Source organism: Myxocyprinus asiaticus, chromosome 8, assembly GCF_019703515.2.
Source record: "Myxocyprinus asiaticus isolate MX2 ecotype Aquarium Trade chromosome 8, UBuf_Myxa_2, whole genome shotgun sequence".
NCBI lineage: Eukaryota > Metazoa > Chordata > Actinopteri > Cypriniformes > Catostomidae > Myxocyprinus > Myxocyprinus asiaticus.
In genome coordinates this window covers 26113279-26133925 of record NC_059351.1, presented here as the reverse complement: position 1 = coordinate 26133925, position 20647 = coordinate 26113279, and positions in this window count along the sequence as shown.

Genomic DNA, 20647 nt, shown 5'->3' with positions numbered 1-20647 from the left:
TGAATGGACTTTTTCCTTTGATCTTATTTTGAATTATAAAAAATAAAATAAAATAATAAAAATAATGTACTACAAGAAACTCTGAACTCCAAATAATGTATTATGTATATTAATTAAGAATTATGATCACTTTGGGTTATTGTGGCTACTGATGAAATATTGTTATAATTGGTTGTAAGACAACAATTAGGGGCCGGTATGTTGTAGCCAATATGTAAAGCAATTATAGTTTATTATTTTTGTTTAATTTGATTGTGTTATGTTGTGTGTCATGTGGACATAAAATATATATGTCATAGGAGGTGGGCAATTCAGTGTGGATGGCAAAATGTCGGAAGACTTGGGGTGGAGCAAATACGATTTTTGACCACTTCGTATAACTTTATTTTGTTTGGAAAACTTTCTTTAAAGTGGATTTCGTTTTGAATTAATTTTACCTTTATTTACACCAATGTATCTGTCATAAATTCTCACTGGATTTAATAAAAGTAGCACATGTAAAACAACATCTAAGTGGAATTGAAGTGCGTACAACAACCCACAGCCAAGCTTCCACGGCCAAAATTGGATGGCCGATGCAGTAATATTATTATTACTTAGAGGATTTGTTGTATACAATAGTAATATATTTCTGTCTTATTGACTTTACTTTCACCTAGAGCTTATATTCTAATGCTTTGTATTGTTCACCATGTTGCAAAAGGCTGTATTTTATGTTAGCATCGTAGGCAACATTCATAACAGTAACAGTAAACACACAAGCACGGCAGCCCCTCAGAACACTAGAGCAGCAGGGGTTGGGGAAATTGCCGTTTATCAAGCGCTGAAACTTTGCATGGTGCAGAATAATCTGGAATAATGTTAAACATTGTAACAGTCACCTCTTTGCAGCCTGAACTTGTTCAGAATATTAAATCTTTGTGACACCTGTTCTAAAAACAATCAAGACACAGCGCCACGAATGAAACAGAACGCAGGTGTTTCGACATGCGTTTTTGAAACCTGAAGTTCTTTTTAACTTGACATAGTGTCTAAAAATGTTCCAGTCCTGTGTGAGACACTGAAGAAACAGCGAGACGCGATGCAGCAGTCAAGGACGTTCGTCCAGTGTGTTTACATAGAAAAACAATGGAAAAACAGAGCAGATGCACGCAAAAATATGTTCAGTGTGAACGGTCCCTCATCCATTCGCACGTGTCTGTGAGCGAGAGTGTGTGGGCGAAACAAGTTCAGAAGTTCAAAAGGCCTGTATATTTTTTTCATAAAATACAAACCCAAACCCAAAGTCCTACTGACCCGAACCCAGTGGCTTCGTAAACCGTGCATGTACCCAGTACATGTCACCGGTTTTTGTGGAGCTTTTCTACTGGGGCTGGGGGCCCCCGGCGTCCGGGGCCCCATGCAATTGCATGGTTTGTGTGGTGGTTAAAACCGCTACTGACCACAAAAGCACAGTAAAAGTAGCCCATTCGATAGGGGTTACATTTCTAGTCAGTTAGCTCTGCCACTTCAATGCGTTACTCGTGGATCACATAATTTTAGTTACCATACTGATCTCATGAACATTACGTGACAGTGGCAACATTTCTGCAATCTAAAATATCGTGCTTCATTACACGTTTAACTGCATTTTCCCAGTAAAATGTCCAGCGGGGGCTCCAAAAGAGAGTTAAATGGTGTCGTAATCAGACGCGGTTTATAAAGTGAATATTAGATGGAGGTTTTAATGAGTAAAATGAACTCACCAACCTAAAACTTCAACCTAAACCTAACCAATAGTGATCTAAAATCAAATGAGAGGTGAACAAAACAGACATCCTTACAACTAAACCTAACCAACAGTGTCCAAAAACAAAATGAGAAATGAAAATCACATTTTCTGAAGCAACCACGTCATTTTGTATCATTTCTATGACGCTTTCGTCTCACATGTCAGGTTGCGTGTTTGACTGGTATCGAACCGCAGTCTACCGAGATCAAAGTTCAACAAGTTAATCAAATCGGAATAAGTGTGTAAATGTGAGTCTGTAATACAAGCGTTAAAATGTTGTTTTTCAAATGATACATTATAGTAAAAGTGTTTCAACATCATAACATAGCAGTGTGTGAGTTACAGAGCAAAAAATATAAAGTCATAAGCCATTGTTCTCTTGATTTGTGTGAAAGTGAAAAAAACGCACAGTTGTTGTACCACCTCAAGTTTCATTTCACCAGAAAACTGCAGCGAAACGTAGAACTTGGCATTTCAAAGTCAGTTTGCAAAAATGTTGTTTTAGTAACATTCATTCTATGAGACTAGGTTGTCAGTTACACTAGATAAACATGGTTTAAATGGTTTTCTGGTAACACTTTAATATTTGTTAACATTATTAAAGGTTCTATTTACAAGGTTGTATTTGTTAACATTAGTAACTACTTTAAGAACCATGAACTTACAAAGAACATTACATTTTTACAGTTTTTATTCATTTTGATTAGTGCTGAAATTAACAGAGTGTTTGCCTCAACAGCATGCTACCCCCTGAAAGTAATAGTGGACTGTTGAGGGTATATTGGGCATAAATATTTCACAAGCTAGAGGTCCCTTCATTTTTTTTCCATTTTTGCTGGGGTTTAGCAATCTCTTTAGACCAAGTCTATTGAGAAAACACCAGCACAATAATGCACTAACACACACACAAACACACACACACACAAAATGAAGTGTAAAGACGAAGTTCAATGACATAAACCCAGCTAACAATTGTACAGTAGGTTCTTAACATATTTTCCAAACATTACATTGTGGTTGTGCGAAATTGAAAATGTTTTCTTAACACGAGTACATTGAACGTTATTTAAAGTTTAGCATAACATTTCTGAAAACTTAATTTGCTACGTATTTTATATGCATTGTTAAATAACATTTATCAAATACTAATAATGTCATACGGATGTTCCATTTACAATATTTTAACAAACATTTTTCCTAACCTTAACAAAACATTAGTCAAAGTTGCACTGATAGGTGGGAGAAGAGGCGGAGAAGTGTTTTTAAAGTGACACGACTTTCATTAAAGATTTATCCATGCCTACATTTTCATCTCGGTGACTGTGAATAAAATAAATGAACATCAGTAGCAACTGTCTATGTGTCAATGCTAATGCCAATTCATTCGAGTATTTATCACCTTCTGCATGTAACACATTAACTAATTAATGTAAAATAATGACACAAACCATGAAACCATTATTTGCTTGTCTCTATGGTAGTTCTTTTGCCAGACACAAATAACACCTACACCTAGGGATAATTTCCCAAAAATGAAAATTCTGTCATCATTTACTCACCCTCATGTTATTCCAAACCCATTTAACTTTCTTCCGTGGGACACAAAAGGAGACATTACAGAGTATGTTAGCCTGAGTCGCCATTCACATTTTTGGGGGAACTATCCCTTTTAAGATGGAAAAACCTGTATATTTGGCAGCGAAACATTTGGCCTGCACGGTTTACACTCACTTACAAAAAAGTATCATGGTCTCACTATGTTATTACCATGTTAATACAACAATATTACAATATTCTTTGCAGTACCTTGAAGTACCATGTAAATACCATGCTATAAGGGTGAGTTTCAGAAATACATGTCCATGTTTTTTTTTTTTTTTTTAAATAAAAGAAAATATTAAGAAAAAGAAAATAAAGCATAAAGACTGAGACTGGACCAGACAGAACTGTCAAAAAGTGCTCTTCACTGATGAGTCACGGTTTTGTCTCACCAGGGGTGATGGTTGGACTCGCGTTTATCATCGAAGGAATGAGCGTTACACCGAGGCCTGTACTCTGGAGTGGGATCGATTTGGAGGTGGAGGGTCCGTCATGGTCTGGGGCGGTGTCACAGCATCATCGGATTGAGCTTGTTGTCATTGCAGGCAATCTCAATACTGTGCGTTACAGGGAAGACATCCTCCTCCCTCATGCGGTACCCTTCCTGCTGGCTCATCCTGATATGACCCTCCAGCATGACAATGCCACCAGCCATACTGCTTGTTCTGTGCGCGATTTCCTGCAAGACAGGAATGTCAGTGTCCTGCCATGGCCAGCGAGGAGCCCGGATCTCAATCCCATTGAGCACGTCTGGGACCTGTTGGATCGGAGGTTGAGGGCTAGGGCCATTCCCCCCAGAAATGTCCAGGAACTTGCAAGTGCCTTGGTGGAAGAGTGGGGTAACATTTCACAGCAAGAACTGGCAAATCTGGTGCAGTCCATGTCTGTGAAACTTGTTCAATTTATGTCTTAGTTGTTGAATCTTTTTTTGTTCATACAAATATGTACACATGTTAATTTTGCTGAAAATAAAAGCAGTTGAAAGTGAGGACATTTCTTTTTTTGCTGAGTTTATATAAATAATTTTTATTATAATTTATAATAATTTAAAAGTATTTATAATTATTTAATAATTATATAATGCACTATTGTTATTTGTGGGGCTTTCTCAGCAAATATTTATGTATGCAATTAATTGCAATTAATTAATCGGTATATCACAAAATTAAAATTGTTTAATCGACAGCCCTAATGTTACAATTTAAAACCTATATAGCTTTTTTTTTACACGTTACTATAATTAGAATGAGATTTCCACTGAATTATGGTAATAAGAATTGGTGTGGGCAGTTAATTGTGCTTATTATATGGCTCTCTGGAATACTCGATTCTGATTGGTCAATGGCACCATCCAGCGGTCAGATATTGCTCTAACTAATGCACATCCAGGGATTAAGATGTATCAGACCGCTCATCTGGGTTCTGCAAGCCATCTCTTCTGCTTCTCAGATCGAGCGATCTCTACAAGTAAGCTAATAAAATAATTTCAGCATTTATTTATTTATTTGGCAAGTAGTCTTGTAATAGGCTGAATATTGAGGAGTCAGATGGTCATTTTTACAAAGTAAACACCAACAGAACTCTGACGCAAACCAGAGGTGGATTTCATATGTTCAGCGATTTATTTCTTCTCACATAATTACACAATTTCAGCACAGATCAATGTTTTATGTCAATTTTTTTTTTTTATTTTTTCTCAAGTTGTCTCGTAATAGGCTGAATATTGAGGAGTCAGATGGTCATTTTAACAAAATCGGCACCAACAGAACTCAGGTACAAACCGGAGGTTGATTCCAGCTGTTTGGCAATTTCTTCTCAAATTACAACGCAAATCAATATTTCATGTTCATGTATTTATTTATTTAGTAAGTAGCCATGTAATAAGCAGGACAATATACAGTCAGACAGTTAACCCCTTCAGGTTGATAGTAGACCCCTCCACTTCGTGTCAGGGTCCTGATCACCCTGTCTGGGTTTATTGTGCGATAACAACCAGCTGACTGTACATTATCCCTTACTTAATAGTCATGAAAATAATGTCATAATGCAAATAATTTAAATTAGACTTTATTTTATGCAAAATGTATTTTCATATATTCTCATCTTTTGATTTTGGAGTGAAATGCAACCGAAACATTTTCTTGACAGATTCGCCAATGTGAATAAGATGAACTTTAATTTTCATGGCATATATCAATGTAACATGGGATTACCATCTAATACCATTGTTCTATACCTCCAGAATACTTGTCGTAAGGGTTGTTTATTGCCCCTGAATGGTGGAAGACCTGTGAGCCTTAGGAGAGTCCGTGAGCAGAGACGATCCTTGTCTGATCGCAGATTCCATACCGCTTCCAGTTGTTACATTTGCTAATACTGGCATTGAACGCCGCTGACTTACACCAATCAGCCACAACATTAAAACCACCTGCCTAATATTGTGTAGGTCCCTCTCGTGCCGTCAAAACCAATATGCGCCAACCCGCATCTCAGAATAGCATTATGAGGTGCTATTCTTCTCACCACTATTGTACAGAGCGGTTATCTGAGTTACCATAGACTTTGTCAGTTCGAACCAGTCTGGCCATTCTCTGTTGACCTCTCTCACAAGGCATTTCCATCCACAGAACTGCTGCTCACTGTATATTTTTTGTTTTTGGCACCATTCTGAGTAAATTGTAGAGACTGTTGTGCATGAAAATCCCCGGAGATCAGCAGTTACAGAAATACTCAAACCAGCCCGTCTGGCACCAACAATCATCCATGCGATTATCTCATCAGCCAATCGTGTGGCAGCAGTGCAGTGCATAAAATCATGCAGATACAGGTCAGGAGCTTCAGTTAATGTTTACATCATCCATCAGAATGGGTAAAAAAATAATGATCTCAGTGATTTGGACCGTGGCTTGATTGTTGGTGCCAGATGGGCTGGTTTGAGTATTTCTGTAACTGCTGATCTCCTGGGGTTTTCACACGCAACAGTATCTAGAATTTACTCCAAATGGTGCCAAAAACAAAACATCCAGTAAGAGGCTGTTCTGCAGATGGAAATGCCAGACTGGTTCAAACTGACAAAGTCTACGGTAACTCAGATAACCACTCTGTACAAATGTGGTAAGAAGAATAGCATCTATGAATGTTATTCTGAAATGTGGGTTGGTGCTGTTTTGGCTGCATGAGGGGGACCTACACAATATTAGTCATATGGTTTTAATGTTGTGACTGGATATATGCTAACTCATACATAACTTCTCATCTCATATTCACATCCTGAAAATGCTGTAATCTGCCTTAACAACATCCAAACCCGGCAAGGAAGTGCACCTGTGAGATAAGCTATTCCAATTCAACTTCTCTCAGCCAGCCAGATAAGTTTCTCTAGTTGCGGCTTAGACCGTGATATGAAATAAATCAGGCCTCAAAGTAAAAGGAATAAATTGCATTTCTCAAAACCTCTACCTTATGGAAACAGATTTTCTTTTTTATTTCTCCCTGAACCCTCTTCCTCCAATTGCAAAGAAATAGTGCTACGTAGCACAATGCCTAATCCTCCTACCAAAACATTATGAAATTAGAAATTGGCATGACACAAAGATTCCAGTGCGGAGGGAAGTCGATGCGGGAGCTGTTTAAAAGGGCCTGAATGACTAAAGAGGTTGTCAGCACACTTGACAGGAAACCTGTACCTATTGATCAAGGTGCAAAGTAGATTTCCTACCCTGCATTGTTGGCTCTTAAAGTCTAGGTATTTTTAGCCTCTCAAATCCTAGCCAACACCGAGATGAATGTTTTAAAGCAGGCATAGGGGAATCCATAAAGGTATTCTTGATTTATTTTCACATCAAATATGTAATGTCATGTCATTTTAGGCTGTTTATTCAGTACTAGAGGAAAATGACACATTCTAAAGGAAAATATTATTGCTCCGAGGTTTATTATTGCCCTTTCATTACTCGGGAGAATTTACGAGAGTTTTACGTTATGTTTCTTTAAAAGACCCCATGAAATTACTTTACAGGCTCCTTTTTTGTTGCCCTGTGTAGGAGATGTATTTCCTGTTGTAACAGGAAGATTGGGAGGGATATATCGAAAGGCTCATCCCCACTTTTTAAAATATCTAATAGCTTAAATTTTGAGACCACCATGAACAATGATTTACTACTTGATGGTTTGTTGCAGCAGACTGATGTAACTGAATTCTGCAACAGTAAGTTGAACGTTTTTCAGCTGAAATCGGTCTGTTCTTACCGAAAGTCGAACCACTGCCCCCAGTGGCCGAAGCTGGAAGTGTTGTTAAACACATGGACAGCGTGAGCTTCAGTTTCCAGAATTGTCCACAGGATGGTGCCAAAAGCGCATTGTGTTTTTAGTTGTAAATGATGTAATAGTCAACAGGAATGCATATTTTATTAACTACATTTACATTTATGCATTTGGCAGACACTTATCCAAAGCGACTTACAGTGCCCTTATTACAGGGACAATCCCCCTGGAGCAACCTGGAGTTAAGTGCCTTGCTCAAGGACACAATGGTGGTGGCTGTGGGGATTGACCCAATAACCTTTTGCTTACCAGTTCAGTGCTTTAATCCACTACACCACCACCACTCCAATACTCTACCCCCTAACCCAAACCCCAACCTAAACCTAACCGTCAATGGAATTAAATTTTATTTTTAAAGCGAAAATGCAACCTCCAAATTGAGCTCACCATTGTTTATGTTCTGTGAATGCAATTACATACTGGTTTCCACAGGACCAGGACCTCTGTCTTCTGGTATTTTCAGACATGTAGCTCAATTGATTTGCTCCGAAATATGGGCTAAATTGTTACAATGTTGCATTTTCTTTATGGTTCGGTTCGCTTTTACAAGGCAACATTTCATAACAACAAAAACGTGTCAACAAAATTCACATGTGAGCAAACTGTCCCCTCATTGGCCAGAATGTTTGTGCGCTGTTCTGGGATTTAGCTCATACATTGATACACCTGTTAAAATTTGTCGACCATTACCAATTTTCTAGTATTGTTCATGTAACGCTTATGCAAAGCTTCGCCACATGGTACAGAATACGCGTTCCAGTCAGAATTTGCACTGCTAATACACATTATCTGTTAATAAACCTCAGGAATTATTCAACAATTCCCATTTTAAACGTGCAATCATATCCAATATAGTCGCCAAAAGGCTATATCCACGTTTTGATGATGAATTTCAGTGAAGAGTTGACTTACAGATGTCTCCTCCACAGATCAATTGTAACGATGTTGGCTGCTGACAATGATGGCAATGACGAAGACGTGAAGATGAAGAACCCAAGTGCAGTTTATTAAATAAACGTGAAATCCAAAACCCTAACTACACGTGAACTAAACTAAACATAAACATGAACATGACTTGATTTAAATGTGGCTTGACATAAACGTGGCTTGACATAAACGTGGCTTGACATAAACGTGGCTTGACATAAACGTGGCTTGACATAAACGTGGCTTGACATAAACGTCTACATTCACATTCAATACTTGACAACTAGACAATGAAAACATGAGGGCTTAAATACAAGACATGGGAGAACATAAACCAATGAACAAACAGAACTGATATTAAGATAATTAAACAATAAACCAATGAAAACATGACACATGAACATGGAGGGAAAACAAGACATCACATGACTAGGGAACAGGAACTAAACTTTTCAAAATAAAAGACATGAATCAACAAAATACACCAGACATCAATCAGGTATGTTCAATGTTTTTATAGGGATATTGTTTGGTTCGTTTGTCTTTTGGGTAGGATTGCGTGCTCACCACAAGCGAACCGCTCCAGGGTTTGTTTGCAATCGATCTGAAACCACCACATCTTTGAGCGATTCTTGTGTTCATACAGTGCCCTCCATAAGTATTTGGACATTGAGACACTTTTCATAATTTGGCTTTGTATGCCACCACATGAATTTTAAATGAAGCAATGACTTTGTGATTGGAGGACAGACTGTCAGCTTAAATTTGAAGGGATTTAAGTCCAAATTGGACGAACGGTTTAGGAATTATTGCACGTTTTATACACAGACCCCATTTTCAGAGGCTCAAAAGTAACTGGACAAACTAACATTATCATATGTTCTTATGTTCATTCTTAATTCTTGGTTGAAAATAATTTGCAGTGAATGACTGTCTGAAGTCTGAAACCAATTGACATCACCAGATTCTGGGTTTCCTGTCTTAAGTTGCTGCATGTTTGGGTCTTCGTGCTTTCAGTTTTGACACCTGGCTATGATACACCTTTTCAGTCGATTGTCCAATTACTTCAGTAGTACTATCAGTAGTGCTAGAGAGAAATGTTCATGCTTAAATTGATCCAAAAATATTTGATGGGGATGATGTTTGCCAGTATTTTGATTGGACAAAAATCTGTGTAGTATAGCATGAGTCATCAATATTGTTTGTTCATTTTTTCAGAAGAGAAAGATTTTAAAAGCAAATATATGCTTAAAGGGAATTTTGATAACACTTACGAGTATACTACTAGCATAAAAATTACCTCAACGTAACCCTAACCCCAACACTCATTTTGTTTTCATCAACTTTGCTTCACATGGTTAAATATCTTAGTAGGAATAAAATTAGACACATATGAGACAATTATTGAGTGTATAGTTCTATAAAATTAATGTGGATTTCATAGCTCTGGCTATTTGGTCTTCAAAGAATTTAATGAGAAATGTTTGAGTTCATGAAATCTTGCGCATTTTGGGTATCTTGACAAATGTGAGCAAGATGTGACACATTGTTGAGACCTCTTCTGATACTCTAGAGGAGAAACGAGTGAAATTACTGGGGCCTTTTTCTCAGAAGTAAGTCTCAATTAGCTCTCCATTTAATCTTGTTGCTATCTAGGAGAAAAAACATTAAAGGAACATTCAATACAAGTTAAGCTCAAACATCAGCAGCATTTGGGGCATAATGTTGATGACAAAAAAGATTAATTTCACAAAAATTTGTTTTAACTCATCCCTCCTTTTCTTTAAAACCAGCAAAAATGGAGGTTACAGACAGGCACCTATAATGGAAGTGAATGTGGCCAATTTTTGGAGGGTTTAAAGGCAGAAATGTGAAGCTTATAATTTTATAAAAGCACTTACAATAATTCTAAATAAAACTTATTTATTATTTGAGTTGAAAATTTGTATAAATTGTAATTTTTACAGTCATTTTAGGGTTTTAGGGTTTGTTGACATGGCATCGTCATGGCAATGAAGTTGTAAAATTGGCCATAACTTTACACAGAAAAGGTTAATAGGCAATTTTATTGCACTAAAATCATGTTAACACGCACATTATTTATGTCTTGTGGCTATATTTTTGAAACAGTGAGTATTTTAACGTACGGATTGGCCACATTGACTTCCATTGTAAGTGCCTCACTGTAACACAAATTTTTTCTTTCTTTTTTTTTTTTTAAGAAAAGGTGGGGCAAGTGTAAATTAATTTTGGTGTTAATCAACATTATGCCACAAATACTGTCGATTGAACTAAACTTGTATTGAACCCGGAATATTCCTTTAACGCAATTTGTGATTCTGATGTCCTATGATTGACATTTCCGTTTTGTTACTAGCTTATCAAGGGGATAGTTTGGCCAAATTTATTTTTAATTATGTCAACATTTACTCACGCTAACGTCTTCCATATGACAGCCTCAGTCACCATTCACTTTCATTGTATTCAAATATCCTTTTGTCACTTTGGATAAAAGCATCTGCTAAACGACTTTTATGTAATTTACTTAATGTATGGAAAAAGATGCAATAAGTGTGAAAAGAAAGTCATAAAGGTTTTAAACAACATCAGGATGAGTAAAAACAATGACAGAAGTAAAATTGTTAGGTACTGAACTATCCCTTTAAATACAAGGTACATTTTAGCAAGAACTTTTAGACCGAAAAATAGTCGAAGGTCCCCCTCATTAACCTTTGAACGTTTGTTGAAAGATTGTTTGCCTTGGTAGTACTACTGCTGCTGTGATAAATTGTGAAACTAAGTAGTTACCCTAGACTGTTGGCAATATACGAATATAGACATGCTTTATAGCTAACCTTGCTTCAGTTACCTCCCACACTGTTTAAAAAAAAAAAAAAAATCTCAAGCTGAGCTAATGGGGTCATTTCATTACCTTTCCAGTAAACAACAATCACTTTTACCAGTTTCCACCAGATGGCACTGTGATATTTCTGAGCTCTCTCCCTCCCTCTTTTTTAAAATTTTACATAAAACAAAGTAATTGCCAAACTGCAGTTACAACTGACATAGATCTTTCTGAGGCAGTCAATCATTGTTCATCAGAAGAATTATTTTTTTTTAATTATTAAAAAAATTATTATTATTATTATTTGCAGTACAGTGATTTAAATGCAACGTAATGTTGAGGGAGCATAGGCTACAGGTGAGCGTCAGCATCTCCATGCTGCCATTTTTCACACAAACCAGCTGTTAATAAAAGGGAAGATGAAAAATTCTATGGGTTTGTGTTTCTTTCTTGGCAGTATAGGGGAAAGGGATGGGTTGTGATGGGGGTTGAGGGCCGTTTATTCCTCAAAAGCTTCCTCCAATACATTGTTTGGTTTGTAGACACCGACAGTGAACTAATTAGTACAAACTTACCATTGTTGTATGATTTGGAGACAGGCAGAAGGAAAGTGTTTGCAACTTAGAGAAAGGGAATATCAAAAGAGTGAGAGAGACTGGTCGAGACTGAAGAGAGAGGGAGAGAGATATAAAAAGATGGGAGACTTGAGAGAGTGTGTAGGAAGGTCGCTAGCGCATGCGCATAAATAGACGTGTTCACACGAGGGGTGTGGAGAGCTTTGCCAACACATCATTCTCTCTTTTAGCATCACCGCCTCTATATCTTCTAGTCTTGCTCAAATTCCTGTTTTGCAAAAGAAACTACAGCAAATCCACTGTGACTGGAGAAAAGCATCCTAGCTAGCCATTGAGATTAACCATGTGGAAAATGTGTCAAATGTGTTTTTAGAAGAGGCAGAGACACAGCACAATTTAGAAGCATTTTTCTGATGAAGCTTTGTGTTTTTGGTGGAGCATCAGATATATGACTTCAGAGTAAGACACCATATTTATTTTACCTTAGTATACCATAAAGGATTTAAACATCATATCTAATTTTCACAACTCATGTTTTCCCGAGTTGTTTGGGAGACTAACTCGCTTGCATCATTCGCAGTTCTCTGATTGGTGAACTTTTCTCTTCAGGATTCATGGGTAGTATAGTTTAATAACCAGGAATTCCACAATTAAACAGTTTTTAAAAAATTAGGTTTAAATAATGTGGACTGATGGCTTTAACAGAAGCATATACCATCGATTAAAAAACTCAGAACTCATGGTAGGTCTGTTTTTAAAGGTTTATGTTATCGCTAAAAATCCATTCCTTTATGGAGAAAATGAATGGGATTTGTACTGCTGGAACCAGACTGTTGCGCTCTGTATTTTGCCTGAACAACTGACACCAAACAGTGCAGGCCTTATTCATGAAACATGAGCAGAACAAATTTGTGTGTAAATCCTTTGTAAAATTACTGTTACATAAATTTTCCCATCACCAGTGTTAGGTTGCAGAAATCACACACTTCACCTTTAAATAACCGAAAAAGTTCCTCAACTAGTAGTACTAGTTCTTGAGAGAAAAACATATGTGAAAGAGCAATTGCGTCCTGGTAAACCACATATTTCTTTTGAAGCTCTTCAAAAAGGCTGTAAACAATCCTCTTTTGAGTCTCTACTGCTACACACCTCCAAATATCTGAGATTTTATGAAGCCCAAACAAAGGAAATGTTTAACACATAGATAGACATCAACAAGCTCAACACAGCAGGGAGATGCTGTCCGAAGGAAAACAAGAAATCTGAATTTTTAAAGCAACACAGAGGATTGCAGGTTTTGGGATTTCAGGGCAATTTACTTAGAGCAAATAACAGTATTTCAAGCTATGTTTGTTTTCTACAACAAACTGCATGGGGAAAACTTTCAAACAAAACAACAAACAACCAAACGCACGATCAGCATTTCGAAACAATCACCTTATCCTTCTCATAAACATGTAGGACATATGAACTGTCCAAACAACATTATTAGACTAACCAGTCTTTTCTTGAGCGGGATTTGTGACAGAATGACTTATTCTGTGGCTCAACAGATTAATAATTTCATGACAAGAGAGTTCATATAGAACCTATTTAAAACAGCCAAAAAGCATTCTAGCTAGTTCATTTTGGAAAACAACAAACAGACCAATGACAATTCAAAAAGACTCAGACACCTACTGTAAGAAAATCCGATAACGTGGTATGGAAAATGTCCTGGTTACTTGCATAACCTCCGTTCCCTGAGGGAGGGAACGAGACGTTGTGTCGATGTAGTGACACTAGGGGTCACTCTTGGGAGCCCGAGACACCTCTGGTCTCTGATAAAAGGCCAATGAAAATTGGCGAGTGGTATTTGCATGCCACTCCCCTGGACATACGGGTATAAAAGGAGCTGGTATGCAACCACTCATTCAGGTTTTATGCTGAGGACCCGAGACAAGGTCCGGACATTTCAGCGGGTAGTTCAGCATTGTGGCAGGAGGGACACAACTTCTCGTTCCCTCCATCAGGGAATGGAGGTTATGCAAGTAACCAGGATGTTCCCTATCTGTCACTCACTCGACGTTGTGTCAATGTAGTGACACTAGGGGTCCCTATACGAAACGCCACAACTGGCTGAACTGTGTTACGTGAACTGGTGGTGTGTGACAGGCAGACCACTGTGTGCCTTATAGCCAGCACACCAGGCCGACAAGTAACCTCCCCCAACATAGTTATGAGTGTCGAACGGCCCTTTGGGGACAAGTCGACTACCCAAAAGATAGAGACAGGCTAACCCAGTTGTGGCCTCTTTTCCCCTTCTTTTTTTCCACTCCCTAAAAAAGAAGGGGGATTATCCAACTGGGCTGCCAGGTCTATTTGGGGGGTGTCCCTCCCAAGGGGAGGACACAGCGGAGACCACACCATGCCCAAAGAGAGGGGGGGATATTTAAGTGGAAAAAATACATCACATGGTCTTGCCGACCATGTGGAGAGTCTCATGGTAGATCCTACCCAACGGGGGAGGAGTTACTCCAACATGGAGACTGTGGCAGAGGGGGCTCTGCCGAAGGAAGACGCAGTTTACCAACATGGAAACGAATTAGCGGAAGATATATATCGCATGGGGTTACCTTACAGCGAACCGCTACATGCGGATCACCTACCCCAGAACAGGGCTTTTAGTTAGCATGTGTACTGGGCCGGCAGCGAGTCTCTCCAAAAAACTCAACTGCCACAGGGCTCGGAGGAAGTCAACCAGGGAACATAGTTTGTGAAAACTACTGGGAATTAATGGCTCACGTCTTCAGCTCAGAGGAGGTGAAAGGCGCTATGTGCAAGTGATACACCCGGCTGGCTATCCCGGGCTTATCCGTTTGTATTGCATGCCACTACCTAGGACGAAACCGGTTCCACCCGGAGGTTGTACAACCTTGCAAAGGTGTTGGGTGTTGCCCAGCCCGCTGCTCTGCAAATGTCTGTTAGAGAGGCACCCCTGGCCAGGGCCCAGGAGGCCGCTATACCCCTGGAAGAATGGGCTCGTAGCCCTATCGGGGGTGGCATGTCCTGGGCATGATATGCCATAGCTACGGCATCAATGAGACAGTGGGCGATCCTCTGCTTGGAGACAGCGCTTCCTTCCCGCTGTGCAGCAAAGCAGACAATGAGCTGCTCAGAGACCCTAAAGCTCTATGTGCGTTCCAAATAGATGCGTAAAGCGTTTACCGGACACAGCAACGAAAGGGCTGGGTCTGCCTCCTCCTGGTGCAGCACTCGCAGGTTCACCACCTGGTCCCTAAAAGGGGTTGTGGGAACCTTGGGCACATAGCCCGGTCGGGGTCTCAGGATCGTGTGAGAGTAGCCTGGACCAAACTCCAGGCACGTTTCACTGAAAGAGAACGCTTGCAGGTCTCCTACCCTCTTGATGGAAGTGAGCGCGGTCAGGAGGGCAGTCTTCAAAGAGAGTGCCTTAAACTCAGCTGAATGCAAAGGCTCAAAGGGGGCTCTCTGTAGACCCTGAAGAAATACAGAGAGGTCCCATGAGGGAACGAGGCGCGGTCTGGAGGGATTCAGCCTCCTGGCGCCTCTCGGGACCTGATGATCAGGTCGTGCTTCCCTAAGGACTTACTGTCCACTGTGTCGTGGTGTGCTGCTATAGCAGCAATGTACACCTTCAAGGTGGAAGGGGACAGCCGCCCTTCCAACCTCTCCTGCAGGAAGGAAAGCACTGATCCGACTGCGCATCTCTGGGGGTCTTCTCGTCGGGAAGAACACCACTTAGCGAACAGACACCGTCGTGAGGAGTGTGAGGTCCGAGAACCACGTCTGGGTGGGCCAGTAGGCTCACTGGTGGAAACGCAGGCCAGGGGGCCATGTGTGTGCCAGCACGTCTATGCCGAGGGGTGCCTCGGTCTGGGTGTACCAGAGAGGACAGTGGGAGGATTCTTGGGAGGTGAACAGGTCCACCTGTGCCTGTCCAAATCGACTCCAAATCAGCTGGACCACCTGAGGGTGGAGTCTGCACTCTCCCCTGAGGGTAACCTGCCGTGACAGCGTGTCCACTGTAGTGTTGAGGTCACCAGTGATGTGAGTGGCTTGCAGCGACTCGAAGTGCTGCTGACTCCAGAGGAGGAGACGGCGGGCGAGTTGTGACATACAACGAGAGCGCAGACCACCTTGGCGGTTGACATATGCTACCGTTGCCGTGTTATCTGTCCGAACTAACACGTGCCCTGGATCAACGGCCGAAACCTCCACAGGGCGAGCAGAATTGTCAACAACTCGAGGCAGTTGATGTGCCAATGCAGTCGTGGGCCCATCCACAAACCGGCGGCTGCGTGACCATTGCAAACAGTGCCCCTACCCGTTTTGGAGGCATCTGTCGTGACCACGACGTGCCTGGAGGCCTGCTCTAGGGGAACACCAGCCTGTAGAAAAGAGAGGTCGGTCCAAGGGCTGAAAAGACGGTGACAGTCCGGCGTGATGACCATGCGATGTGTCCCGCCGCACCATGCCCATTTCGTGACTCGAGTCTGAAGCCAGTGCTGAAGCGGTCTCATATGCATCAACCCGAGCGGGCTGGCCACCGCTGAGGATGCCATATTCCCCAGGAGCCTCTGAAAGAGTGAGGCACGCTGTCAAAGAGACTGAGTCCAACTCCAAACCGAGGAAAGAGATGCTCTGAACCGGAAGGAGCTTGCTCTTTTCCCAGTTGACCCGAAGCCCTAGTCGGCTGAGGTGTGAGCATCAAGTCCCTGTGTGCACACAACATGTCCCGAGGGTGAGCTAGGATTAGCCAATCATCAAGATAGTCCTTCTCTTAATGGGGCAAGGGCCGCCTCTGCGACTTTCGTGAAGATGCGAGGAGACAAGGACAGGCCGAAAGGGAGGACCTTGTACTGATATGCCTGACTCTCGAATGCAAACCGCAGGAAGGGTCTGTGTTGAGGTAGAATCGAGACGCGGAAGTACGCATCCTTCAGGTCTACCGCCGCGAACAAATCTTGATGCTGGACACTTGCCAGAATGCGTTTTTGCATCCGCATCTTGAACGGGAGTCTGTGTAAAGCCCGGTTCATTACTTACAGGTCCAAGTTTGGATGCAACCCACCGCCTTTTTTCGGTACGATGAAGTAGGGGCTGTAAAACCCCTTCTTCACCTCAGCTGGAGGGACAGGTTCTATCGCACCCTTCCGTAGGAGGGTAGCGATCCCCGCGTGCAAGGTAGCAACGTTTTCGTCCTTCACCAAGGTGAAGTGGATACCGCTGAACCTGAATTGCATAGCCGAGTCGGATGATCCGGACCAGCCATCGAGACGGATTGGAAAGCGCAAGCCACGCATCCAAGTTCCGCACAAGAGGGACCAAAGGGACAACTTCGTCGGACATACCGGCAGGTGGAGCCTCGCGGCAGGCGGAGCTCGAGGTGCCACACCATGTCGTGGCCGTGCTGAGTCTAGGGACATCAAAGCCTGACAAAGACTGTCATATCAGGGGTGGATATGTGCCACAACTGGGCGCTCAGGGGCGGAAGACCGCAGCTGGAGCGCCAAACCTGCCAAATAGAGTGGTGGACGGTGGTCGTGATGACGGCCGTGCACACCGGATACGTGACCCAGGGAACATGGAAACCGCTCTTGCTGAACTCTTGGGTACTGCAGCCACTTGGACATGCAGCGCAATTAAATGCAAAGGTAACAAAAAGATTCTCCTCCCGGCCCTGACCGGGGGATGGAGAGGTCTGCTTACCAGCTACAGAGCAGCAGGTTTCGTTGTCCCTGGGTCGCCCATCTCAGGGATGCTTTGAAGCCTTTCACGGGTTCTTGGCGGCTGCGAGACGGGTGGCATCTGCTTCCTACAGTGGGCTCCACGCCAGGGCCGGGCCAAAGGGGTGGGCTGCAGCGGAGCCGGTGCAGTCACCGCAGGGGGACGCCCTTGGTGACAAGCAGACGGGGTGCGGGATCTTGAGCCGCGCCGGGGCAGGATATGCCGGAGAGCCTCTGTCTGCTGCTCCACCGTCATGAACTGCTGGGCAAAGTCCTTGACAGTGTCGCCAAATAGGCCAGCCTGGGAGATGGGGGCAGCAAGGAACCGTGTCCTGTCGGCCTCACCCATCTCGACCAGGTTGCACACCAGGCCAAAGGTGATGCTCCTGGAACACTAATGTGGACATCGTCCGCCCGAGAGACCGCGCTGTGACCTCCATCAATCCCGGGGCGGAACTACCCTCGTGCAGTTCCTTTAGCGCCTTGGTGGACTTGCAGGAGAGCCATGGCGTGCAGGGCAGAGGCGGCTTGTCCAGTGGCACCACAGGCCTTGGCCATCAGAGATGACGTAAACCTACAAGCCATGGACGGGGCTTTGGGCACCCATGCCAGGTGGTGGCACTCTGCGGGCATAGGTGCACCACGAGCGCCTTTATCCACCGGGGATTGCCGAATAGCCCTTGGCCGCCCCACCATCGAGGGTATTGAGGGCAGGGAAGCTGAAAAGATCGGGACCAGGCAGTAAAAAGTGCCTCCCATGACCTTGTCAGCTTTTCACGCACTTCTGGGAAGAAAGGAACGGGGGCGGGGCGTGGCTTTGAGCGGTGCCACGAGCCCAGGAACCAATCATGGAGCCACGAGGGTTCAGGGAAGAGCGGAGGGTTCCACTCTAGCCCAACGCTCATGGCCGCCCGGGAAAGCATGTCGTCATCTACGCGTCAGCCTGTGACTGTGCAACCGCACCTGAAGGGAGGAGCCCAGCTGAGGCTTCCACGTCCGACTGGACGAGCCCACTCTCCGATGCTGCGCTCGAAAGCTCATCACTTTCGCGGGCTCTGAATAAGAGGTCGAACTCGCCGTGAGACGAGCCAGCAGACTCATCCGGAAGCCCGATCGGGGCAGACGAGCGTGCTGGGGAATGGGAGGTCCGCAGGGGAATACCCGGCGGAGGCGGTCCCATTGGGGTTCCCAAATTGCCCCCAGTGCTAGCCGCGCTGGCCTCATACCCGTGGATAAAAGGACCGAGGCGGGGAGCCTCTGGGGTGGCTTGCTTTCTTACGAAGGCAAGCCGCGACCGCATCGTTGCCATGGACATGTCCTCGCAATGAGTACATGACCCATCCACGAACACTGTCTCCGCGTGAGCAGTGCCCAGACACGAAAGACAGTGATCGTGACGTCAGAAGGCGAGAGATAACGAGCACAACCAGGAATAACACACAAGGAAAGGCATCTTTAAAAAGACGCATCTTTAAAAAGACGCGTTTTTAAAAAGACGTTCCGTGTGTGCCGCTCTTTTAGAGAAATATACTCTTTTAGAGAAATATACTCGTTTAGAGAAATATACTCTTATTTCTGCCGAAGCACCCAGGGGCATTCTCTGCAGTGCACCAGTGCAGAGGAGGGAGAAGCCGCTGAAATGCGCCATCAGATCCAGCAGAGGTGAATGAACAGTCGTGGGAATTCAGCTCAGAGAACATGACCGTTCGGCTCCGAAGAGAAAATCTGAATGAGTGGTTGCATACCAGCTCCTTTTATACCAGTATGTCTGGGGGAGTGGCATGCAAATGCCACTTGCCAATTTTCATTGGCCTTTAATCAAAGACCAGAGGTGTCTCGGGCTCCCAAGAGTGACCCCTAGTGTCACTACATCGACACAACGTCGAGTGAGTGAGAGATAGGGAACTTGTTTTCATTAAGGGAAGAATTCACCCAAAATGCAAATTATGTCATTATTTATTCACCCTCATGTAGTTCCAAACCAGTATGACATTCTTCTTTATGCAGGACACGAAGAGAGATATTTTAATTAATATCATTGCCCGTCTTTTCAATGCATTGGCAGTGGATGGTGCCTCACTTTAAAGCATAAAAAGGACCCAAAAGTATCTTAAAGTGCGACTCATGCATCATATTCCAAGTCTTCTGAAGGCATGCAATTTGTAATTTCCATTTCTTATGGGATGGGAACCTGATACACTCTCAGATTATTCACCCCAAAGGCATACACGCAGAGTAAAAGTGAATTTTGTAAACGAAGACAATAACAACATATCGATCAACACTTGACTGGAATGACACACAATAATGTCACAACAGTGTGTTTAAAAATTATTGGACTTGTGGGGAAGGGATAATAGGACAAGTGTCTCACGTCATTGGTGACCTTAAGCTACCTTTTAAGATACCTCATTTTGGCCCAATTCTAAGGAAGCAGAGAGGGCAATTCAAGAAAGCTATGAGCTCTCACCTTTGCGAGGTTCTACAATCTCTGGGTTGAGCCGGTCTCGTCCCGTGTATTGGCAGGCACGAGCAGGTAAGTTCCGGGACAACTGGCCGGGTGTACCACTTGCACATAGTGCCTTTCCCATCCCTTGAGGTGAAGACATGCGCTCTTGACTCCCAGTCGTGTTTACAGACTGTGATCCCTGGATGACTTTCCTGTACTGATATCTTCCACATAAATTGTTTCCCTGATGGCAAACTGCGTCTTCCTTGGGCAGAGGCCCCTCCTTCGGGTAGGACCTACCATGGGACCTCTCCGCATGACATACTTCCGACAAGACTCAGTAAGACCATGTGACGTATTCCACTCAAAATAACCCCCCCCCCCCCCCTTTTTGGGTGTGGTCTCCATGGT